Source organism: Quercus suber, unplaced genomic scaffold (assembly GCF_002906115.3).
Source record: "Quercus suber isolate HL8 unplaced genomic scaffold, Cork oak 2.0 scaffold_143, whole genome shotgun sequence".
Classification (NCBI taxonomy): Eukaryota; Viridiplantae; Streptophyta; class Magnoliopsida; order Fagales; family Fagaceae; genus Quercus; species Quercus suber.
Genome location: NW_027069604.1, coordinates 1,099,109 through 1,125,813, shown reverse-complemented (window position 1 = coordinate 1,125,813; position 26,705 = coordinate 1,099,109). Strand labels below are relative to the sequence as shown.

Sequence of the window (26,705 nt, the reverse complement as noted above, 5' to 3'; positions counted from 1 at the left end):
TAACTTTAAATAGACCAAGTTTTAAATAGACCAAGTTAATTATCCCTTTTTTCTCTATTTATAATTCTTTCTCATGTTGTTATGTAGCAAGAACACCAAAATTGCTCAAATCACAGGAAAAACCAAAGTCGGAGCCAAAATGCTATAATATATATATATATATATAATGGCAAAATTCAAAACCCAAAATGCTATAACATCCATTTTAAGGTTTTCATTTTTTATTTTTATTAAAAAAAAATATTACTATAAACCCACCTTTGAATAGTTGGAAATGAAAATTATGGCAGCACAGTAAAAAAGGTTCATTGTTGTATGATGTCTTTTTGATAGTTACAACAATGAGGGAGAGTGATTTGAACCTTGATTCTCCTAATAAATGAGAGTAGACTATGCCCTAAATTACATGGCTCTTGATTAAATGTGATATGATTTCCTAAAAGCAAAATCAAGACATATATAAATATTTTTAAAATTTTTGAAGTATATTGTCATACTTTCAAGTTAATTATACTCTGAAATATTCAAATCATCTATTTGAATTTCTTATATTAAGATTAATCTTTCAAGTTCATCTATTCATGAATCATAACTAGATATTGATGGTTTTTTATTTATATATTTTACTTGTATGAAATATATACTTGTCGTAACCTATTCTTGTTGAGAAACGTAAGCATAATAATGAATACGTTAAGTCTAATCGATTATAGTATATTTTGTATGAGTTTAAAAAAAAAAAAAAAATTCTTTAATTGATTTTTTTATTATTTATATTGGCTAACACTTTTGGGATGAATTTTGTTTAAAACCTTTGATTTTAGTCTTCTCCCCCTTGAGCTTCCTCGCAGTACCACTGGGCATTGGCCCGGCCAAACTAGACCCACAACATGTCAGCCGCATTGCCCCTTGACCGAAGCCACCAAATCCATTTCACTGCCCTTTGGTCGAAGGCACAGACCTCAGTGATCTTCTCATTGACATCATTGTAAGCCCCTCCAATTCTTCAAAAATGTTCTTCCCTACATTGATTTATTTGTTTATTCATAAATTTTTGGAATCCACTATATATGATTAGCGGATTTCTTTTGTTTGAGACCATGTTAGCAAATTTCAAATGATACTATATTAACAGTATCAAAATTTAATAAGTGTGAAATATGTCAGTAATAAATAACTACTATTCTACTAACAAATAAAAGACATGCGTTAGTGGGTAGTTATTTTTATACATATGCTCTCATTTATTGGGTTTTAATATAAATGATGTGGTATCATTTGATATAAATTTTTTTTTTTTTTTTTCGCAAGAATGGAGACTTTATTTTTTTGATAAATTGGGGGAAAACACTTGGCAAGCCACATTGTTTGCCTTGCTTTCGTCAAATGCCACTCAACGCTATGTTAGCGACCTAAGCAAGAATTATAACAGGGAATGAACAGGAGGACTAACTTGGTTTGTTTTAACTTTTTTTGAGGACTAAAATCAATTTTATAAATTTCAGGGATAAATAAAAATTGACCCAAATTTTAAGAACCAAATGTATATTTTTGCTGAAATTTCAGTGTGTTTCTGGGTGTTGGTTGTTCTTGTTCTTGCAAAGGAACTAGTTATTTTTCTAGCTCTCCATGCCATTCAGTTACAGAATAGTGTTTTCCTATGATGCTTCAGTATCAAACCATGCTAATGCTGATCAGTCTGTGATTGATCCTTTTTTCATCCATTTGCTGAGGGAATGAGAATATAAATTGAAACAAATCGTAGAATTTTTAGAACCATATTGAACTTCTAGTGCAAATGCATTGTTTTAACATTTTGGAAAGCTGCAAAGCCTGAATGCCATTGTTTTTCTGTTGTTGTGAACCCACAGTGTGACTTTTTGTGTAATGTGCAGACCAATGAGAAATCATCCATGGAAAATAGACAAGTTAATAAGGTCTGAGTCCTCCTTGTTGGCTGGCTAGCAAATGCTAAACTCTTACATCCTGCCCCTGTTCCTCCTAAACAAACGCTACCTGAGCAACAGTAGTTGTGCGTCAACAGCCTTAACAGCTGTTACAATAATTTTGGTGTTAATTTTGACAAATGTTGAAGATTGGGACTCCACAACAATGGGCCATTAGACAAGCCTTACCCCCTTACCCAATCCTTTGCGGTAAAAAAAAAAAAAAAAAAAAAAAAAAAAAAAAAAAAAAAATATAGATTTAACAATTGGATTCTAAATTTCATTGTTGATGTAGAACAGACCTTCATGGCCTTTTTTGGACTCTCATGAGCACCTGAAATCAACGCATAAGGCAAAAGGCACTAATAGAAATCATGTGCGATAGAGTCGAAATTGCATAAAATTTGGCAAGTTGAAGCGAAACAACATTTTGAACAATAGTTGTCACTTTGCCATTAGGAACCCCTTGAAAATGGCGAATTTCTTTGTTTAACACTCCAAAAAAACTGTGATTTTGCCATTTATAGTAATTTTTGTTTTCTTAATAACTTTTTACTCAAAATTTAAAATAATGTCTGGTTTGTTTTGAGATGACCATTAAAGTCAGTAGTTTATGATTTTGCATTTAACTCAATTTTGCTATTTTTGGTAAATTTTAGTATTTTGCCACCTAAACTCATAATTAATGTGAATTAGAGTGTTAGACATTTCCTAAATGTACATCCTAGGGTCTTACTTTCTCCGTATTTATATGCTTTGTAGTCGCCAAGAACAAAGCAGATTATTATTAATAAAATTCAGACATTTTGTCAAAATTCTTTCTTTAGTGGATTCCAATTTATCACCTTGTAGATTCAAAGGACCCCTCATGAATTCCAAATTTACTACCCAAAAATTGATAGTTTAGTTTTTGTCCATCAATATGCGGAGGCTCACTCAAAGTGCAATTTACATTTGCTCGAGCGAGTTCATAAAGCTCACTTGAACGAATTTAGTTTCATTCTAGCGAAGGCAGTCTCACTCAAGTGAGATGGTAATAGAATGTGCTATTTTTGTATAAAAATGAGGGAAATGAGACATTTTATGTCTCTAATGGCTAGTTACAACCGAGGTATGTTTTTGAAGGGTTGCACAAACCAAACTAACTCTTCATTCCTCATTAGTGCCTTTCCAAAGGCAATTTTTCATTGTTTATAAATATAGCCTTCATATTCGATTTTTATAGATTTGACACCATTAGAGAGGTTCACAAAATTCTCAAAGTTTGTTACTTGAAGATATTTGGCCTAATTGTATCCTGGAAAGAATCTTTCTGCAATTGATTAGTAATTATTCCCTTGTTCATGCCTCTATTTTATTGTTAGTAAAATATTAACATGGAAAAATCTAGACCATTAAATCATTAAAGTGTAGTTAGGATTTAAGGAAATCTATTGGTAAAGTACCCTAGGAAATTTAGAGGATTTAAATCCTCAATTATTATTAATTCACATGCCTTTTATATGATCACACAAATGAGGTTTATTTGAAATCCTCCTCACTCTTTGGTTAATTAGCTAGGTAAAATTGGATGGATTAGGATTAAGTTATTTCTACACCACTCTATGATTTTTTATTAGATTAATATTTTGAAATTTTCACAATTGGCTTTACATATTCTTTTTGTTTTTAATATACATGTAAAATTTCGTGTTTGGATGTTGTTTACTATCTAATCTATAAGTTCATGTAATTAGAGTTAAAAATACTTGAAATTTAAACATTTTATTCAAGATATTTATGATATCTAATCATTTGCTAGTATTAAGGGTATAGGTAATGTAATCTAATGGTTGGTTTATCAAAATACTAGTTAATAAAATTTATGAAGTAGTGTAATATTGAAAAGAGTTATAACTTACAATGACTAATGAGTGTAACTTGAACTTAATCCTAAATTGAATATTTTCTCATTTTCTTTATCTTTTCCTATCGCTTCCTTGCCTTAAATCATTTCTGTTTTCTTTCTTATTTTATTATTTACTTTCAATGAAAGTTAGCGTGACATCCATGCTTAAAAATGCGCATTGTATGATAACATTTTGTCTTCATCACTAACTTATAGTGATGACACATTGTTTGAGAATGTTTTGTCTTTTTAATCAACTGATTTATGAGTAGCAGGAACTTTTCAGTTCGGATCCTTCACAGTTCAATCTTTTTAAGTGGATGGGTTCCATTTTGTTCAATTGAAATAAGAGACCTATGTTTGAATCCCACCAAGATAACAAAAGAATCAATTGATATCTTGCTTATAATGTTGCAACTTGCAAATGTCTTAGGTTCAAATTATATATATATATATATATATATCTACAGGCCAATTGAATCCTCCAAATCCCTCCAATTTTCACGTGTATGAGGTATGGCATTTGAAAATTAAATAAATATCAAATGTAGCACATCCTGCTAAAGATTGGAGGGAATCCTTTCTCGAAACGAAAAGTCCTATGTATGTGTGTGTTTGCGTCAATTAATATCAAATAAATATGGGGAAATTCCATTTCAAATACAGATACAGTTACAATGTCATGAACAAGCTCTTCATATCACAACGACTAAGGAGAGAGATGAAATTTAACAACATAGATAATAATTAAAGTCGTTCGATAACTCTATTTGCAGCCTCCGAAAGTTATTCATAAATCCTCATAGAATAAACCACATCTTTTGGGGTATGCTTGTAGCTTTGTATTATTGACTGGCAATTGAGGTTATAGCAGTTAAGTGCTTTATTCACAGACCTTTCAGCATCATCATACTTAGCTTTCTTCAATCTAATGGTTGCTGAAGATAGCTCTTTCATTGCAGAGGAAAACCCTTGGCTGCACTCTTCAAAACGATTTTTCATCTCTTTATCTTTGGCACCAGAAGCCAAATGTGACATGTTGGCTGCCAAGCTCTGAGCATTGTTTTTGAGACAGTTTACAATGATAGTGGCAATCCCTACTCTATCAGCTTTTTGGGAACGTTGGTCAGATTGCAGACACTGTATGCATGTCGATGGTATCTCTGCATTGTGACATTCGATTTGGATTAATTTGTCATCGGCTTTGAGCACTGGTGGAAAGGGAGTAAGCAGAAGAAGATAAAGAATAATAGCTGTGAACATTGTAAGTAAAGACTTTTGAGGATGAATGTTCTGCGTATTCTCTAGGCATTTTATAAGTTAGTTTATTGTTTGTTTTAATATTTATTACTATTTGCAAGTTTTGCGTGAGTCCTCTACACTCTACTTATTTCATTTACCTTATATCTTTTATTTACAGTAATTTTGTTCAAAAAACTAGATAAATTTTTCCCAAACCAACATTTAGATGGTTACATGGTAATTAATTAATTAATTAATTAATGAGGTTAAGGATATTACAAATTTTAGTATATAATAAATCTTACAAACTAACATGTCATCAATTAGAAACAATTGATTCAAACATTTATTTATTATTTTATTGAGTAATACTAGTCTCCAATTTATGGGTGGCAATTCGTGTTCACGTGTCAGGTTCGTGTTATGTTGAGTCATGAGTATTAGACTATATGGGTTAACCCTAACTTAACATTTTTATTAAACAGGTCAAGATTCCTCAACTTTAACACAACTCATTTATTAAACGGGTCAGTTATATAAACCAGTTTATCAGATTTTATCAAAACAAAAATAACAATAATAATTTTAATATTAAACAAATTGATATGAATTATGAAAACTCAAACAAATAAATATTTTTATATAAAAATTAGAACTAATAAGTAACTGTATTACAAATAATAATTCAAAACTAAAGTATATCTCAATATCACATATAATCAATCATAATATGTTAAAGAAAATAAACCACAACAATTAGAAGTTCATATACCTTAGGTTTGAAAACTCAAACAAATAAATATTTTTATATAAAAATTAGAACTAATAAGTAACTGTATTACAAATAATAATTCAAAACTAAAGTATATCTCAATATCACATATAATCAATCATAATATGTTAAAGAAAATAAACCACAACAATTAGAAGTTCATATACCTTAGGTTTGAAGAGTATATGGGTAAAATGTCATTTAATTAAACGGGTCAAACAAGTCAAACGGGTTTCATGTGATGGACCCTAACCCAACCCATTTATTAAACGGGTCAGTCGTGTCAACCCAAATATGACACGAATCCATTAAATCTCAACCCATAACCTACTAATCTCGTGTTATGTTGTGTTGAGTTCGCGGGTCGTGTCCAATTTTGCCACCCCTACTCCAATTCTTACCATATTAGTTTGTAGTAGTTTTAGCATTTGTAGAGAGGAAAAATTCACAACCTATCACAAGCTGACACGTCACACTACCAAGTCTACAAAATACAACCAATTACAAAGTACCACATATTGCTGCTAGGTTTTGCTATCACTACTAAAAAACCAACAGAAATTTGCCAAGTGTCATGCAAAAACCAATCACTCATCAACGCATGCAAGCGATGACATAAGCAACCTCGCATGTGTAAGCGATGACATAATCAATCCAGCACGTGTAAGCAATGACATAAGCAGACCAATCAAACTGTGACATGTGTCACCAATCAGACTCCACCACGTGTCACTCATCCACCCCCAAATTTCTATAAATAGAAGCCTTCCTAAGATATTTAGGAGGACACCAAGTCATCTAGAGCACAAGCATCATCAAAGAAGATTCAAAAGTACTGAAGCTTTGCTGGAATCAAGCCCTAAAACCTCCAGGAACTTCAAGAACTTCAACCTCAAATGCAAGGAACATTCAAAGTAGAATCATCTAAACTACCTACCTAGATCTCAAAGGTCACTGGAATCAAGCTCAAAAGCCCCAAAAAACCTCAACAAACCACAAATCAACAAAGCTCTACAGATTCAAGTCTCTAAAGCACAAAAGAACTTCCACCGCAAACCTTCGAAGATGAAGAACGCACCAAGAACACAAAGAACGTACGAAGAACATGAAGAACAAAGAATTTCTAACAAGCTCATAACCAGATATTCATTATAATTCTATTTCAAAGGTCTTCGATCCATTCTTTAGCCAAATTGAAGTATATTTGGTGTCAAAATCAAAATCACATTACCACAATTCCTATCAACAAATCTTTCAAGGAGATCAAATCAAAGGATCACTCTTTTGTAATTTCAGAAAATTGTACCACACAATCATCAATACAAATCCGCATTTATGAAACTATTTTACTTGTTTGATTTATTTCAAACTAGAAACTTAGTCGTCTACAACATTTTCCTTAAATAATTTTCCATCTAAGAAAAATGACAAAATAAATTGTTACAAGGTAACTAATGACCTAATTAATAATCATTTACCATCATAATTTGGAGATGCTTTTCTCTGTGTAACGGGGTATATAACATCTCTCTTACATCAAGTTACACAAAATAAAATTTTCATATTTTGATAATTGATTTTTATTATTAGGCAAAATACCAATTAATTTTTGGTATAAATAAGGTTAAAATCTCTTACCTAGTATGTATGGGAGGAATGATCATGTACAATGTCGTTAGTGAATTAAGAAAGAAAAAAAAAAGTAAATAATAATAATAATAAGTACGCGTTTCTTTACTTCTATTACTTTTTGACTACCGTTTTGATTCCACTTGAGGAGTCACATTTCCTAGAAAGGAAAAAGAAAAAATTCGGTATGCGTTATTCTGTATAAGTATAATTTTGGACTTTAGTATAAAAGGCTCAACAATTACTTCTGATCCAGTAAAGAACACGAGAATTCTCCCCATTTGCATTAAAGTGGATGAAGATCATCCATTTTATAGTACGTATTCAATTTTTTTTACAAATTTAAAAATATACATGGCGTTTTATTATTTAAAATCTCATTAAATCTAATATAAAATAATTACTTATTGTTCATAAAAAAACAAATGATAACTTATTTTAAATAATTAGACGTAAAATATTTTAATTCCTTAAAAAACTAGTTCTTTATTGTAAAATTATTCACCCTCGTTCCAAAAACAAATGGAATGATCCTGATTGATGATATTTAGAGACATAGTAATTGTGGGGGGATGGACCAAATAAAGACAATTGGCCCGTGGGCTAAAAGACTTAAGGAAAGGAAGATGATAAGAGGGAAGAAGTCAAGCCTAACCCAGGGGTCTTGAAAAGATTATTGAAAATATTTTAGTAAATAAACAAGTTTTGATACAACAAATAATATCCTAAATAATTAGCAAGAATATAAAATAAGAATGCATTAGAATAATCTCACAATGTTATAGAATCACGTTGCAAAAATGTTGTCCTTAAAGGTTGATTTATGTCACCTGAAGTAAAATTTGGTGTGACTGGTTATCTTGGCCAAACGACCTCCCATGAGTAGACCATAACGTCAACCTTTATGATGGATGAACTTTCACTCACGGAGATTGAAGAACAACCTTTTATTGCTTTTCCTGTAAACAAAATATAATTGTAGAAAAAAATGTGGGAGAAAAATATAATAGAATTGTGTATATCTAAATAAAGAGTAGCAAAATATGACTTATAGGAAATAATGTGATTATGGGTATTATATAAGCTATTCATGACAATAATGCTTTATAGTTATTGGTTACTAATAACCCATAAAAGTCCAACCTCTACAATATCCATTATTGCCCAACGATTATTTTTCTCATAATTGTCTATCGGCTATTTTATTCATAAATTTTTAACGGCTAAAAAATAAATAATAATAATAATAATAATTAAAAGTGTTTGGAACACACACTCAGGCCAACAAAGATAAGTAAAGATTCAAGGAAGGGGCAAGCATGGCAGAAAAAGGCCTAACCCATCAATGAGCACGCATCTTATCATAGGGAGTTCGGCCGAGGATCGTTCCATCCTCGGTTGCCTTAGAATCGAAGAACTACCGGGACAGAGAGATAAGTGTATCCAACGAACTACAAGAGGTAGCACCTAGATTCAGCAACCTTTACCTTCGTATTAAATGGGTTATACCTATCAGAATAGTGTCATCCTCTCATCCCCTCACTCTCACTCACCCTTACCTCAAAAGAAGGGAAAAAACCCTGATGAGACAAGTATTTTCTTACCCTTCCATTCACCGCACAGGTGGACGATAGAGAAGGATCCCACCCCCAATAAATAGAGCCTTAGTCCCATGAGAAAGGGATCCATAAATTCTCAAGGAAAAGAGTGAAGTATAGAAACGAGAAAATGAGATATCTAACCTGTAAATGTCTCCATTGGCCTACCCGAAGGAGTTGAATTAATATGCGACGTCATTTTCCAACTCTATTTCGTTTATTAGTTTAATTCATTCTCTATAAGTATTCCTATTGTATAAATTCTTAGCCCATTTACAAATTAGTTGTAATGACCAAATCTTTGTTGTGTAAAAAGATTTGAACCACGCAGTAGCATATGGGAATGATATTTGAAAAATGTTATTTCACCTAATGCTTTAGTTTGTTTTGATGAAAAACTGTTTGTTTGTTTTGTTTGTTTGTTTGTTTGTTTTTTTTTTTTTTTTTTTTTCGGGGTGGGGAGAATTTCCCTGTGTTCATTCTTTTTTTTTTTTTTTTTTTTTTTTTTTTTTTTTCGGGGTGGGGAGAATTTCCCTGTGTTCATTCATAACACTAAAAATGAGCTAGATAATGATTTATATTTGGCTCATATGTGAAATTATTAATATTTCTTGTAATTAAACTAAAAATTTAATTCACAAAAATACTCAAAATATAAAATATTTTTTGTTATTTAGATCATTTGGGAGTCTAAAATGAAATAATGACCTCGAATTCAAAATTTACTTGAAAAATTAAGTGGAAAGGTTGATGTTTATAATGTGGAGTTTCTTTGTGATAGCTAGTTGAATATGTAACATTTTGGAAAACATTTTCAACTGTATTTTAAGAGGTGGAAAATGTTTTCATCTCTATTTGGCTTGTTTTCCATTGACCGCATAAAATATTTTCCTTAAGTTGTATTATTTGTCATATCAAATATCAAAAAATACACTTTCTCAAAAAAAAGAAAAAAACAAAAAAACAAAAAAAAAAAAACAAAAAACAAAAAACAATACAAAAAATACACGAAACATTTTCCACCAAAACAACTGAGCACAAAAGATATCGTGTTCTATGGAAGATTGACTATCTTTTTCCATACCAAAATGCAAAATCATCAGCCCACCTTATGAATATCAATTTATTACTTGCCTCCAATTCTGTGGGTAGACAAGGATGGAAGAAAGAGTTAGTTAATTCATATGCACAAGAATAGGAGACACATAAATGGGAGCTATGCTCAACTAAATAGGATCAAATAGGCATGTGTATATTCTATGCTATTGGATAGGAATAATTTGGGAGGGGATTAAGTGTTTTTGTTGGAAACTCATCTGATTGAACCGCTGGAGAAGAAAATTGATTGTCTAGCGATAGGAATGATTTCAGTTGAAGAGGTCCCTTTCTTTATACTGAAGTGATGGATAACAATGGGTTTGTTTGGTAGCATGATGGTTTACTACTGATGAGGTCATCTATTGCTGAAAAGATAAATATGTCCAAAGGTAAGAGAGGTTTTTATTGTTGGAGCCCCCTGTGCCTCGGATAACGGGTAATAATAAATTATTCCAACAAAAAAAGGGGTTTCTTGCCTTCTACTGTTGATGCCATTTGTGGCTGGAGAAATGAATATGTCCAGCAGTAAGCGGGGTTTCTACCGCTGGAGCCCCCTGTGGCTAGATAGTTGAGAGATAGGTGGCTTGGCATTTCAGAAAACATCTTGAACATAATAATGTCATGACTCAGCTTTGTGAGCTACTGGATCAAGAGATATTGAGCGTGTGATATGTCGGAGTTGAGATCTTCTTCATGATATGTGATTCTAGATTTTTGGAGGCATGATAAGGCTATACTTTATGAATCCCCAGCGGAGTCGCCAAAATGTCGGGGGTGATTTTTGCGTGTAGCCACGTGTCTTCTGCTGGAGGTGTGACTTTGCTAAGCTTGGATTTGTTTTAGGGAGTTCATCCTGGAACTCAACATTGTGCTGCATAGACCAATGGCTTCCGGTACATTTTTAAGCCTACAAAACAGATAAAGCCAAAAGTCTTAAAATCATGATAATGGTTGAAATAAATTAATAATATATTTAATTGAATAGCCTTGATTAAATGATTAGTTGAACATCATTATTATGTATATTAAGAGATGTCCAATATTAGAAAATAATTAATTAGATATTAAATGTCCAATAATGGGATGAGTCCAATAGTCCATATCTAGCTGTGGTATAATTCATGTTCAATATAATAAGGTATGTCCAACAATGGTCTATGTCCAAATAATATATATTCGGTAGTGATATGGATTCAATTTATTAATATATATATGTTTATTAATGAAGCATTAGTGAATCCATGTTTATTAAATGGTGAGATAATATCAAAGTAATTTGCTTCCAGCAGTAAAATGATAATGAGTTAACATATTCTTAATAATGTAATTTCAAAGATGGAGAAAACATTGACTTATCTTTTATGTTTCTAACTCTAGTTGTATAGTAACACTTCATTCTTTATATGATTTGTGGCTCCAGCCGTATAGCGTTAGTGAGCTGATACCATTCCAGCGGTATAATACCATTAGTCGAGTGGTATAATGATAATGAATAAAATATATTTAATAATATAAATTTGAAGATAAAAATATAATGACTTATCTTCATAGTTTGTAGCTCCAGTCGTATAACATTAGTGGACTTAACATTTTAGCAGCATGAGAAAATGAGTCCAGCGGTACAATATGATATTATGAGTCCTTTCATGGTGACTTTATGATTGAAGGGGAAAAATTGGTGCAACTGGAGGGAGAGAGAACATATCCAGCCGTGTGCATAGGTTGGTTAAGTTCATCCTCTTTATCATGCACTTAAATGATTTTCCCCATATAGTATTCTTTTGGTTTTTAGTCAAAAATATAAGTGCTATTGCCTTCCATAAGAAGAACTTTTAGTATTAGAAATTTATGTCTTTCATGAGAATGACTTTAATATGAAATCATTGTGCCTTCTAAGAGAAGGACTTTTAGTCTTTAATGTTTATATTCCTTCCATGAGAAGGGGCTTTTGTAACGTGTTCTTGGAAGAGTGTTTGGTCTCTTTTAAGATGTATGGAGATGGTAAGAAATATATATGTTTTGTGAGATATGGTGTTTGTAGGATAGATTAGAAATATATGTAAGAAGTATGTATAGATAGTTTGTGAGGAATGCGTTTGTAAAATATATGGAAGTATAAGATAGATAATATGAATGTTAAATATAGTAAATACATGAGTTTATAGTTGCTGCTGGAGTTGTTGTTGTTGTTGTTGTTTTTTTAAAAAAAAAAAAAAAAAAAAAAAAAAAAAAATGACATTGGTTATGTTGCTTTCTAAGAAGAGGGGTATTGTAAGAGAAATAGAGAAAGAGATGGAGATGTGTTTATGGGCAGCAAAATGATGATATTTAAGAATAATAGAGTATGGGAAAGATGGGTAATGGATAATGGCATGGTGTAATAGGTGTGTTATAATGGTGCTATCTAAGAAAAGATATTTTTTGTAATAGAGATGGAGAAGTATAGAAATGCTTAGAAATATGGGCAGCAAAGTGAATGAAGTTTCAGAATAAGGGGGTAAGAGAGGAATAGATAGTGGTTGTGTTAGTGTGTAGCTTGGTCCTTTTTATATAGAACCAAGTATGTAACTAGATTAGAATTAGTTAAAGGGAAATTTAGCAAATAAGGAAAAGTATTTGACAAAGTAAGTAGTTTCATTAATGGGTTTTTCTTTTTTAGCCAAAAGAAGAAAATTTAAGACTTTAATGTTGTTAAAGCTGTTGTTACAGCTGTCAGTCACGGCTATAGCTACTGGATGATGTCATCTGAATGACATCTTCTGCTGGAGGAAAATATTTGGCATTAAATTCATGGTTTGACTAAAAATGGTAAGATAACCTTTATGGGACCTTCCTATTTCTGATACTGCAACTGGAGGCTAAGGATCTTAGCTTAAAATGGTAGGATTTCTTTTATGGGATCCTTACTTCTTTTGGTATAGCAGGCAGTTGCTAGGATTGACCATTAATAGGCAAGTGATGTCATTTTAGGACATGTGTCAACTATCGAAGTTGTTGTTGGAGCTACTGTAGCTTCTACTGGAGTTGTTGCAGCTTCTGCTGGAGTTGTTGTTGGTATTTTTGGCTAAGTTTCCTTTTTTAGAAAATTATATGTTTAGTCCATATATAATTTTGGTAAGTAATTGACTAGTTGGTTGATATTTGATGAAGTTTTAGAGATGTAATTATAGTATTTTTGTATTTTAACCAAATCTTAGAGAGTAAGGAGAGCATTTAATGCTAAATATGAGATATTAATATATATTTAGCCATATGCTTGGAATTGATTTAAATGAAAATAATAATATAATTTATATGAAATACTATAATTACATTTTTAAACTTATATTATATGATGTACATTAATTTTTATGTAAAGTGCATGGAGGGTTTTATCATTTTAAGTGTTATGTGATATGAGAGGCTTACCAAATGTTACCTATTGCCCACTGACCCGTCAGAGTTCAGGGAATTGGGGAAGACATGTGAAGGAACATGCTTTCCTTTATCAACTTTAAACCACTAGAGCTTTACTGAACATACTTCTTGGCCCTCCAAACTATGACTCCCAAAATTCCCCCGATGAGACTCATGAGCTTGGATCATGAGCCGAAAATGAGATGTTGTGCCATGAGCTCGAACTATGGGCTTTGATGAGATTATATAGCCCTGAGTTTTGGACCATGGGCTTCGGTGTCATTTTGTGAATATGGACTCTTTTGGGATTTAAAAGAGATTTTCCCAAAATCTATGATAGTGTTGACGTGGTGTGGGTTGCCAATGAAATGAAGCCATGTGATGTGAAAAATTTGTCCTCAACAATCTTCAACCACTAACTAGGCACTAAAAACTTCCATTTCAAATAATTGAAAAAAGAGTTTTGACTACTGGTTTGCCAACATGAACATGATTTTACCCTAACAATTAAAGTTTATGTGCCACATGACACTCTTTCTTTCTTTTTTTTTTTTTAGTTATCAAAATTAAAATAAATATTAAATTTTATTTTAAAGTTCTGGAAATTTTGGTAATAAAAGTATAGTTGGAATAGAATTTTATATCTCTCTTTTATTTTTCATTTTTTAATTCTCTAACACAATGGGGAAGAGAGGAGAGATTTGAACCCTAGATGTTTCTATTGAAACATCATAAGGTGTTAGTTGAGTTACAATGTTTTTAGCAAAAATTTAAATATCATAAAGCTTAGCTAACTTGTCACAAAGCAAAGATATCCACTTGGCATAGCAGCTACTATTAGGACCTAACTTTTACCATTTAGCATATGATTTTCCATTTGGAAAAAATAGAAAACCCCAAAACGATCGATGAAATGAACATTCTCTTAAGTAGGTTTGTATTGTTATAAATGAGCATGAATATTTTTTTCTAAGGAAGTAACTATGAGGGTATAAACTTATTTGTTGCACACTTGCACTTATAAAATCGTCAAAGGGGAGTATCATTCCTTAATCTCAAAATAGGTTAGTGCAATTGTACAGCACACTAGCCAAGGCAAGCAAGTGTGCTGACCTGGCTAGATTCAAGCCTACACGTGGACAAGCTGTGAGGCAAAGGAATGAGATGTTGGTAAGAGGAATAGTACTCTTGACCCGTGCCAAGGTGTGATCACCATTGTGGGGAGTGAGATGTGCAGTCTAGCACGAACACCCAGCACTACAATGAGAAGGATAGCAACCCCTGCTAGTCAAAGGCTGTGGAGCACCTCTTATTGGCAAGTACTAAGTTGGACCACTGCTAAGGACACGTGCAATACTCCCAACTCCTATGGTGTCCCTTTCCTTGTCAAATACTTGTCCCTCACGACGTAGCAAAGCTGCCTTTCATCCCATTATCCTATCATTGGCAAATTTTCTCTCTCCTCCAGCCATGGCATAGTAAAATAGTTGTATTACAGTTTGCAAGGAGGAATGAGAGCTTGACACCTGTTTCTATGTACCTAATAACATTCTTTATACTATAAGAGGAACATGTTACTAAGCAATTTGTTAGGGTCATATTTTCTATGTAATTGGCTAATCATTTGATAAAACGCACTTTACTTGTAAATTGGGTAAATTTAAATTGGGTTTGATACATATCAAGTAGTTGTATTAAAGACATGAAGACTGATCCAAGAAACAAGTTAAAAAAAGTTTTTTTATTGAAGCTCAACAGATAGCTCAAGAAAAAGCTGCTATCGAGATTTAATGGGCAGCTCATCATAAGCTCAATCTATTGAGCTTTACGAATTCAAAATTTCTAGATTTAAATTTTGGCCCTTGTTGATATATTTGTTTAAGGTTTCTTTTCACATAACCCTAGACATTTATAAGGCTTGTTTTAAAAGCCGTCACACATGAATACGAAGACCAAGAGTATAATTTTCTATGTGAGAAACTACTGCATTTGTATGCCATAGGGTTTTATAACCAAGTGCTTCATGATTTTCATTATTTATGTAGTGAAGAACTTTACAGCCAACAACAATCATTTAAGTTGTTGGAGTTAGTCATATACTAGGATCCGTGCAAAAGAGTTAGTCACAGATTGGAGATTTGTGCATCAAAGGAAAGAAGGCTAATACAAGATCAAGTTCAATTGAGTATTGGAGCAAAGGTTCAGCGTAGGTTGGTATTTTGGGATAAGCCAGGGTAGTGGTAAGATTCCTTGTACTTGTAACCACTTGATTATTGATTAGTGGATTCTTGGAAGTGGTGACTTTAAATTCACTTGGTGGAGTTTCTGCCTTACGAGAGGTTTTTTTCCATTTGTCAACAAATCACCGTGTTAATTTATTTTCTGTTGCATATTATTTTATTTAGTGATTTGTTGATGCCTCCATGATTTGCATGTAATTTGACCTAATTAATCAATTTGGGTAATTGAATTAAATAACTGGGGTCAAGCTATCTTAACCCAACACAATTAAAGAGAGAGAGAGAGAGATAGACAAACAAATAGAAAGAGAGGCAGAAATCTGGGTGGGAAAGAAAGGAAATAGGATAGGTTTTTGGGAAGAACAACACCATGTGTAAACAACCTTAAACTTGCATACAATACATAGCTTTTAAGAGTGAGTGATATTTTGTCCTTCACTTGCCAGTGGCGATGCCACATATAGGTCAGGGTGTTCCTAGGAACACCCTGACCTGAAAAAAATTTTTAAAAAAAAATTATATTTGAGCTGTATTAGGAACACGCTCAATCACAAAATTAGGAACACCCTCAAATTTAAAAAAAAAAAAAAAAATTATCTGTTCAACTTTCAAGCAAAAAAAAAAAAAAAAGCCTAAAAAAAATTTGAACTAAAATTTGAAAAAAAAAAAATGTATCAGAGCCAAGCCAAAATTTATCTACTCAACATTCAAGCAAAAAAAAAAAAAAAGCCCAAAAAAATTGAACTAAAATCTAAAAAAATAAAAATAAAAATAATAAAAATAAAAATTGTAATAGAGCCAAGCCCACGGCGAGCCCAACAGAGCAAACCCACCCACAGATTCTCAAAAAAAAAAAAAAAAAAAAAAAAAAAAACCAACACATAGAATCAAAAATCAAACCCACGGTCACGTCACTAGCAGAGAAAGCAGAGAAAACCAAACCCCAATACAATCTATACAGAGCAAAACCAAACCCCAAAATAAACTCCAACACTGTGTTTATCAAAAAAAAAAAAAAAGAAAAACCCAATACAAAGCCTCTGTACCAAAACCAAACCAAAAAAACCCTAATACTCGCTCATCGTTGTCGTCGTCGTCGTCGTCGTCGTCGTCGTCGTCGTCGCTCATCGCTCGCCCCTCATTGTAGATCGCTCTGCTCCGGTGCTCAGTGCTTAGTGCTCCCTCCCTCAAGGTATTTCTCTCTCTTTTTCTCTCTGACTCTCTCTCAGTCTCTCTCTCTTTATCTCACTGAAAGTTTGAAATGAAAACTAAAATAATGAATTTTTTTTTTGGGTTTTCTAATGTTAAAATTTATATAAAAAAAAAAAAAAACCTACGAGAAAATGAGCAAAATCGAGGGCCAAGACGAAGCTCTGTGCTCGGTCAAGGCAGACAGCGAAACGACGCTGTCTCTTTAACCTCTGACTCTAGTAAGAGCTTTAGGGTTTAGGGAGGTTTTCTGAAGTAAAAGAAGCTCGTAACTAAAATAATGAATGTCTCTCTCTCTTTAGTCTTTATTCTTTAAGACTAAATTAACTCAGTAACTCTCTCTCTCTCTCTCTCTCTTTGATTGGCTAGCCGAATGAATTGGCTTTATTTATATTTTGTTTTTCCTGTTTTTGTCTTTTTGAATTTGGCTTTATCAGTTTATCTTATCCGTTGGTGTTGTTCAGTGTTTTTTCATTGTGTTGGTGTTGGTGTTGGTGAGATATTAATTGTCTTTTAGTATAATGTGTATTGTGATTTGTGAATCTGTGATTGTGAAATTTTCTGATTGGCAGGCTATTGTGATTGGGGCATCAGGCATGAGGCTTGTGCTTGTCTGTTGAGTGGGGTGGGGTAGATGGGTTGATGGACTAATGTGCACATGGCTGGCTCTTTTAGTGTAATGTGCACATAGATGTGTGCTAGTGCAACTAATAAATAATAATTTAATTAACCAATAATAAATTGGGAAAAACAACTAATAAACAATAATTAATCATTTAATTAACCAATACATTATAAAAGAAAAATAAATTAAATTATGTTATGTTAAACAACAATTAATAATTTAATAATTAATGAAACAACAATACAACAAATTATAGTTTATAAAAGACAAACAAATTAATGAAACAACTAAACAACAATAATTAATAATTTTATTAATATTTCAAATAAACTTATAGTTTATTGTATAGGTACCTTTGTTCATTTCATTTCTTTTCATTTTTTTTCCTTTTGAGGTTTTTCGGCGTACAGAATGCAAATTTGTTTTGATTTTAAGAACATTTTTTTTTTTCTTAAGCACAAACTTCATGCCGGCCAAATCTTGAATTTCGGCCGGTATTTCCTAAAACATCCGAAATAGACCGAAATGACCCGAAATTTTATCAAGGTAGAATAGGAACACCCTAGACAAAATTCCTGGAGTCACCACTATCACTCGCCATGGTTTTTCATCCATTTCAAGGGGTTTTCCATGTACATTACTTTTGTTTTTTACTTTCTTCATTCTGCCTTTACTTTCTTTTAGTATTTTAGTGTTAAAGTTCACATTATTGTTGTTCATAAAACTTTGACACTCAAATCTACTGCTAGAATTTTAGGTCATCTACTTTGCACGCTTAAAAATCTAACTTGCTACGAACAGTAATCTTTACATAATATTTTTGTTGGCCTGAAATGTCGTTTTGGAGAAGATAGTTGCGTACCAACCAGTGCTATAGCTAGAAATTTATATCCTGGGAGTGGGCCAGCAGGGCCTTTTAATGAGTTTCTTTTCATAATCCTCAAGAGTCAAGATGGTCCCATTTTGAAGACTATCTACTATGTAGTCAATTTTGCTAAACTAAGCTTCTTCTTTTATTTTGCTAAAATTTATTTTATAATTCTATGATTGGCAGGGTGGAGGGTTTTGAACTTTGAATATTTTCTATGAAAATACAATGATGTAGCAACCAGTTTAGTTATACAAGACTCTTTGGCTTTTGGCCAAATTATTAATTTGAAGTTTAATTATTTTCTTTTAATAAGAAGATAGAAATTTATTTTATATTTTTAAAAGTGAAACAACATTAGAAAGAGTATGAAAAGGATCATATCGATCCTAGGAACGTTACAAATAATATTTGATGTTTTCATTTTTAGATAGAATTCAAACTGATACTTCAGTTATTAATTTCGATAATTTAGTTCATCAACTTTTAAAATCGAATAATTTTCATCTATTGGTCTCATTTTCATTTACATTTTAACAAAATTAAAAGTTAAAATTTACTTGGTTTTGAAAAATTTTCACTTTCCATACTAACTTACATTTTCTCTAATTACCATATTAGTTAATTTCGTTAAACAATAGAAAAGAGAATAAGTGGTAAATTGAATTGATCATGAAAGTCATGGAATTAAATTGACGTAATTAATATTTGAGGGATCAAATTGAGCTTTATTAATTTGGAGAAATTATACTTTACAACCCTAAACTATATCACATATTACACTTTACATTTTGCAGCATAAACTTTTTAAGCGCACGTTTTGCACACTAAGTTATTGAAAGCTCGAAAATGTGTTGAAAACACAAGAACAATTTAGACCTCCAAATTAAAATTACGGCTTGGTTGATTTTACACTAACTTAATATTAAGTGCGGAATAGTGTAAACACAAGCATATAAACAAGACAACTACTCTAATCTATATTTAAAGCAACACAACAGTAAAAATGAAATAAACAAGAGTAGGGAAGAAGGATGCAAACACAAATAACACCGAGACGTGTTATCAAAGAGGAAACTGAAGAACTCGGCAAAAAACCTCTCCGCCGCCCTCTAAGCGGAAATCGATCCACTAGACGATCAGTTGGGATACATGAGTTAGCAAGAGACCCTCCAAGCCTAATCTACCCGATGTACCTAAGCCCTCCAAGTTCCTACTCCAACAAGGTTACTCGGAACCATGTCTTGTCTAGCTCTTCGGATCCCGCAACAAGCTCCATGTTGCATCTGCCATCCTTGGCTTCTTCTAATAGTTCCCAGCAGCACCAAGACATCACACAACATTCTCAAAGGGTGTGATAAGTGTTTGGACTATCAACCTCTCAATGGTATGGAAATGGAGAGGGAAGAGTTGAGGAAATACCATAAGCAAATGTATAGAGAAAGGTGGGGATGACAATCTCTAATTCTCAATGTGTTTGGCTAGGGTTTTCTCTCTAAAGTATTTCTCAACATTTGTGGGTAATGAGGGTATATATAGGATAGGCACAGAAAGTGTGAGTCATTCAGTACAGGCTAGCAGAATAGATTACTTCGTGGGTGTCTCGTGGGAAGGCTTTACTCGCGAGATACTCACAAGACACAATTGTCTCCACCTGACCTGACTCTTTGCATTCCAGCATGTGCAGGGCACATGATTCACTTCGCAGGAAGTTAGGTCGCGACATACCCGCAAGAATTCTTCAGCCTTCAAATGCTTGAGTCTTCACACTTTCTCTCTATCACATAACCTTTACAACAAATCCCACAATAGATACAGGGTATAAACGATTGATAATAATTACAATCAAATTTTGCACGGAATAAAAGCCAACAAAATACATAGTTGTAAATAACAACTTTACAGTTATGATCCTTGTTACACTTTGCATCCCAAAGTTAAGTTTACTATTAACTTGGAGGAAAATTCAAAATTTAGGATACAAAGTATAATAAGGAGTATAGTTTAGAGTAGTAATGTGTAATTTATCATTTGTTTTTAAAGCATTGAGAAAAGAGGCAATTAGTTTTTTTTACATGATGCCATATTTTTCCATCAAAGTTAACTGCGAATTTGATGTTGGGGTGCAAAGTGTAACAATAATTATAGTTTAAGAAACAAAACATACATTTAAAAAGTTTAAAGTGCAAAGTGTAATCAATAATATATTTCAGGATGGTAAAAAAGTTTAATTTCTCCTATTAATTTAATAGTTTTGGGTTCATATATATTATTAACTTTACCTAATTGGAACTTGGGGGAAACGAAATCAAAACAAAAGGACAACGGTTTTTCTTTTCAGAAATTAAATTTGATATCAACCAACAGACAAAGCTCATCTTACAGCAGAATCCACAATCTCATTGTCTAAAAAAAAAAAGCATATATAAAATCGTATGGCTATAAGAGCTGCTAGATGGCACATCTTAATTTCTCAGCTGAGTCCAACTGCCAACAGAATTAATTGTGTGAACAAGATTATTTCCCTCTGGAATTTTTTTTTAATAGAGAAAGCTCATGTTTTTGTTGCCTCCTTAACTTCTTGTGTTGTTGTAAGTCAGCACTCTCCATTATAGTATTTAACTTAGCACATATGCCTATAAAATTCCGTCTCATTATTCTCTCTCTCACTCTCTCTCAATAGCATCATGTATTATTTATCCTTGGTAGCATATTACATATTCTTCAACTCATCTAAAGTGGTTTATTATCTTTTTCTACTTCTCTTGGCTACATTTTATGTCTTTCTACTCATGGAAGGCATGAGAAATTTCCAGGAACTACCAGCTCATGTTTATAAGCAGGAGGCTAGGACTTTGGTTTATTTTTTGAAGTTCCAAGAGACCCCCACATGTCTTGACTCAAATTGCTCCTATATTCTATGAGCATCTTTCATCGGTGTCAGAAGCAGCAGATAGATGATCTTGACCCTGAAATCTATGGCTGATGGCTTGCACTGATTTTCATACTTCCATGTCACATATGCTAGTTCATCGAATTTCAAGTGTCATGACACAATCATCAGCTTTGGAACTCTTTCATTTTTGCTTTCAAGTAGAATTTGTGTTTTTCTTTCTTTACATGGAATAAGGGGTTGGGTTTTGGTGCAATAGCAAGTGTTATTCACTCAAAACAACATGTGTTTTCCACCCAAAACCCTATTGTACATTGGATATATATGATGTTTTTCTTTGAATAATACAGGTGTATAGCACTATAGAAACAATACTACCCAAAGTATATTCACAAAAAATATAAATAAAATAAAATAAAAAATAAAATCTTAGCTAGGCTATTGTTCTTGATGCCAGGTTTCTGGGCTTGTTAGTTTCTCTTCTTTTTTGAATTTTGATAAAGGACTCCGGTTGAGTGAGTGATTATCGGTGGTGGGTATATGTGGAATCCGCAGCTGAGTTCCACCTTCTTAATTTGGTGAGTGACGTCCATTTACAATGTGTTGTCCCTTTCTAGTACCTAAAAATTTAAAGGAGAAAGTTTCCTTCAACAACATACATTTAACACTAGAATACTCTATCATTTAGCTCCAAAAAAAAAAAAAAAAAAAAAAAAACAATTTTGGAAGGAAAAAAACATAAATATTAGAAAGTTGCTACCAAACAGCAAGGGGGGCCTATGCCCCATATATGGTTCTATGACTGCATTTACAAAAAAAATTGGTTTTTAAATATCGGCCCTTTAAAATGAGAAAAGAAGCTTAAATCGTTAATAATCAATAGATTTTTTTTTCACTACCCTATTTGGTTCACTTTAATTTCATACTAGGGAATCTACAGTTGTTAAAGTATTACATTATTTATAAAGATATAATTATACTTTTTCCCAATAAATAAATAAAAAATTGATGAATGATGAAATTAGAAATTACACTGATTCAAGCAAACGAGCATTTAAAGGGATTATTACTAGATATTGTTGATCTAAAAAATAGGTGACCTACAAACAGGTAAGAAGATCATAGACAATTACCTACTTTTTAGTTTTTACTAGTGCATGCATGTAGAATTGAATTTATGCTACCAAAATTAAACATTGTAATACCACGAGATTTAAATTCATAATTGAACAAGTTTTTACATAATGTTTCATTATAATTTAAGCTTTTTATGTAACTATAAAATCAAATGTATAAAATTGAGAGGTATATAAGGCTTGACGTGTTGCAATACATGCTTTTGAAGCTACCTACTTCTTTCGTTTTAGAGTACAATCCCATCAATATCATTGTCATAAGTCCTAACCCTATATTTTAGATCCAAAAAATTTTAACACCTAAAACACAATAAAGTATGGGCAAGGCTTAATTTAGTGCACTAGAGCATTGGACGGGTCATGAGATTAACACATAACGAGTTTTAAACATGCATGTCATGTTTATAGTACATTTACTAAACTTGACATGAGCCAACCTTTTAGGTACCAACCTAACGTTGGTACCTAAAGAGGTTGGCTTATGTCAAGGAAATGAAAATCACAATTAACATTGTAGAAAAAGAGGATGAAAAGCTTTATTGGTATAAGGTCCAGCTAAAAATAGTTTTAAAAGCCTAAAATCAAATCAAATCAAATCAGATTCTCTTTGGTCCATAAAAGGTTGAGGAAAAGAAAGAAAAACTAAACTTTTAATTTTAGTCCTCTCATTTCTTAGGATACACAGCATGATGAATTCAATAGTTTGAGGGCTTTCGAGTTTCATAATTCATGCTCTGAACTTTTACCTATTCATAATTAATTTGTCAGGGCCATACGCTCTGACATTTTACTAATTTAATTATTATAGTTGTTAGTTGTTAGTTGTTACTCAGAAGCATAGTTACTTCCTTGTTCCAAAGATTTGGATTTGTTGTTTTCATTGAAAGCTCATATGGGCTTCTTCTTCTTCATTTTTTTTTTTTTTTTTTTCCCTTCTGTTTTGAGTTTTAACGAGGTTTCTGTGTGTAATCTATTAATCCATGGACCATGGTCCATGACGCGTGTTTGGAAATGAATGGAGAATGGATGAAGGCGGTTCATGCTTGTAATTTTATTTTTTATTTTTAAAGTTGCCCTAATTTTTTTGTAGGCTATTTTATTTTGATTTAAGTTCAATATTCATCACCTAAATTTAAAAAGTACAATTTTTGGGTAAAAATTTATACAGCATCAATTTCATTCTTCTATTCACTTAAAGAATAAAAAATTACCGAAGGCATTACAAATTTACTAAAACAAATGATTACAAATTGATGTGTCAATAAATATTTATGTTGTAAAGTTTGTAATAAAAAATTTTGATTAGATAAATTTAAGAATGGCCTGCATAATGAATTTGATTATATAAATTTTTTTAACAACGTCATTATTTTACATTTTTAAATTGGAGGGCCAAAAATCCAACATTGAAATTCCGAGGGAGGGAAGAGTATTTCAAATTTTTTAATAAAAAAAAAATGAGTAATGTTATAGACACAAAATAAATTTATAATTTGTTGGGGGTAATAAGTTTTTATTGATATCTTTAGGTGTAGAGAATAGCCTAACTAGTTAACAACATCATTTTCAAGTAAACCTTTTAGTGATACCACTGATATTATATATCAATTATAATATTTTACTTCAATAATATGTATGAAAAAAAAATTGGCTTGAGATAAAGGGATTTTTTTTTTTTGATAATTCAATAATTACAACGAAAATAAGAAATTTAAATTCAGTCTTGAGATTAGCTAATTTAGGTGCTCTATTTTCTGTCTTTTTCATGTGGGAAAATGAATTGTGTATATGTGGAGTGGAGATGGTGGTTTTACTTGCCACCCGTGCTACACAGCAATTAATACCTCTTTTGCAAAATTTAAAATATAAAGATAAAAAATGCCATTAATGCCGCGGGGGCCTTCTAGGAACAGCCAAATAAAATAAAATGGTATGCTCATATTTGTTGATTACTTTTAAGCAAAAATTCCTAGCATGTTTTTCAAAAGTTCCAAGAATGAATTTATAACTATTAAATATTATTTTTCTTTTAAAAAAAAATAACAATAATCTAGTGGCTTAGGATCTCAATGAGACTCTGAAACTGGAATCTACTAAATACTTGGAACCCTAAACCTGTTTAAAGAAAAGCAACTCTTTTGTGTTTGTCTTCATGGCTGGATGCCTCATGGCTCATGATCAGCACAATTATCATTCCTCACAATGAAAGAGGCAGCTGCCTTGCATTTTGCATGTGTTTTATTGCACTGACCCATTTAAACCCAACTTAAACATAGTTTGGTGTGGAACTATCCGCTCAATAGTTAGAAATGTCAATACTCAAACTCTGGGGGAATGTGCAGTATAGCTTTGGAAATGATTTGTATATAGTTAGTTAGGCAACACTTGAAACTATAAGGGAAAGTAGACATCTTGAGTTTTAAAAAATCAAGATCCATTTACATAAATCTCGAGTTTTAGAAACTCGAGTTCCATGCAAAGAATTTTTTAGTTTTATCGCCCCTATAGTGGCGTTTTTAAGTCCTATAGTGACGTTTTAAATCCCTATAGCGGCGTTTTCCTACAAAATGTTTTCATAAGTGTTCAACACCAGGTTCAGGAAGCCCTATAGTGGCGTTTTTATGCCCTATTCTGACGTTTTAAAGCCTTATAGCGGCGTTTTCCTGCTAAATTTTTTAATAACTCCATTTTTAAGCCCTATAGTGACATTTTTAAGCCCTATAGCGGCGTTTTCCGAACTCGAGTTTTTAAAGCTTGATTTTTACTTGGATTTTTTTTACAAATTAAGCCTTAAAAACTTGATTTTTATCTTGGAACTCGAGTTTTAGACACTCGAGATGCTAGTTTTCAATTTTCTTTTCCATCGTGACAACTAACTAAATATTTTAATATTTATTGTTATTTAGAAAAAAAATTCCTCAAACTCTCAACTTCAAACTCATAAGATAGAGAATTTTGAGCATTTCTTACCACTAAGCCATCTCTGCTGATGTCCTTGGCATTTTTTACTCATTTTATCCCACATTAGGTATTTAGTCACTCTGTGGTAGGTCACTATAACGTGGACTGCCCCAAACCATGTAGGTAGGGACTGTGAAAATCTGTGAATTAGCTTCTTTTTTTTTTTTTCTTTTTTTTTTAACAATTTGAAAAGGTGGTCAATTGTGCACTAATTTTATATTGGTCTATCACTTTTATTTGACAACAATTACATCAATAATTATGAAAAGTAATTGTAAAAATTTGTGTGTCAAGTTATTGCTTTTTTAAAAACCCCACCAAGATGTGGGTTTCAATTAGCTCAACTAGTAAAATTTCTGATGGTTGAATAAGAAATCTGGGATTTAATCCCGCCTACACCAAAAATTGATTGGTGTCTTAGTCTGATAATAAAAATTTATTATTAGAAGCGAACGCAATAGGCTGAAACTCTTTAAAAAAATAAAAATAAAATAAAATATAAAAAAAAACAAGATGATAGCATTACAATCTCTTTATTTTGTCATCAAATCTATCGTTAGAAGCAGACGCAATAGGGTGAAACTATCTCTCTCTTTCCAAAAAAAAAAAAACCCACCAAGATGATAGCTTTACAATCTCTTTATTCTGTCATCAGTCGTCACTGACATTACATGGTGTTTGTAAATATTCTTAGGTGAACTGTTTGTATATAAACAAGTATTACTGTATTGTCATTACAGGTGTATGTCATTTTTTTTAGGTGAACCGTTTGTAAACAAGTATTAATTCCTATATTGTCATTGAAAGTCTTTATAAATTTTTTAGGTGAACTGTTTGTATACAAATAGACATCATGTGTGGTTGAGCCGTTGAGGTTCTCTTTCCATTATTGTACATTGCAAGTGATCAAAAATTTGGTGAATGTGACTTATTTTCCTTCTGTTAAAAATAAATAAATAAATAAAAATCCTTGAGATTGGTTTGGTCTCCATTGAAAGGCATTGGAGGACCAAGGCAATTAGTAGGCATGAGCAGCTGGGAATGACTACAAAGGAACCAGACACAATGTCCTATAAAGAATTATGCATATCAAGACCATAATTTCAGTTTCTTAAGTTGTTATTTAGGATAAATTATTAGGTCTATAAGGGGACTACTGACGTGGTCTTCCCTGATCTCCCAACCAATAAAATATTGTTATTTA

At 32.1% G+C, this 26,705-nt stretch overlaps 1 long non-coding RNA gene and 1 other non-coding gene across 2 annotated transcripts; one reads left to right on the top strand and one right to left on the bottom strand.

The window, feature by feature from the left end:
* Positions 1 to 1,653: 1,653 nt before the first annotated feature.
* Positions 1,654 to 1,739, top strand: LOC112036558 (small nucleolar RNA snoR53Y). The gene has a single exon (XR_002885686.1). It is a non-coding gene; the product is annotated as a small nucleolar RNA snoR53Y (small nucleolar RNA).
* A 3,185-nt stretch (positions 1,740 to 4,924) lies between these two features.
* On the bottom strand, positions 4,925 to 8,904 carry LOC136068935 (uncharacterized). The gene is made up of 3 exons (XR_010630235.1): positions 8,817 to 8,904; positions 8,308 to 8,436; positions 4,925 to 4,997 (listed from the first exon to the last, which is right to left on the bottom strand). It is a non-coding gene; the product is annotated as an uncharacterized LOC136068935 (long non-coding RNA).
* Between the last annotated feature and the right edge of the window lie 17,801 nt (positions 8,905 to 26,705).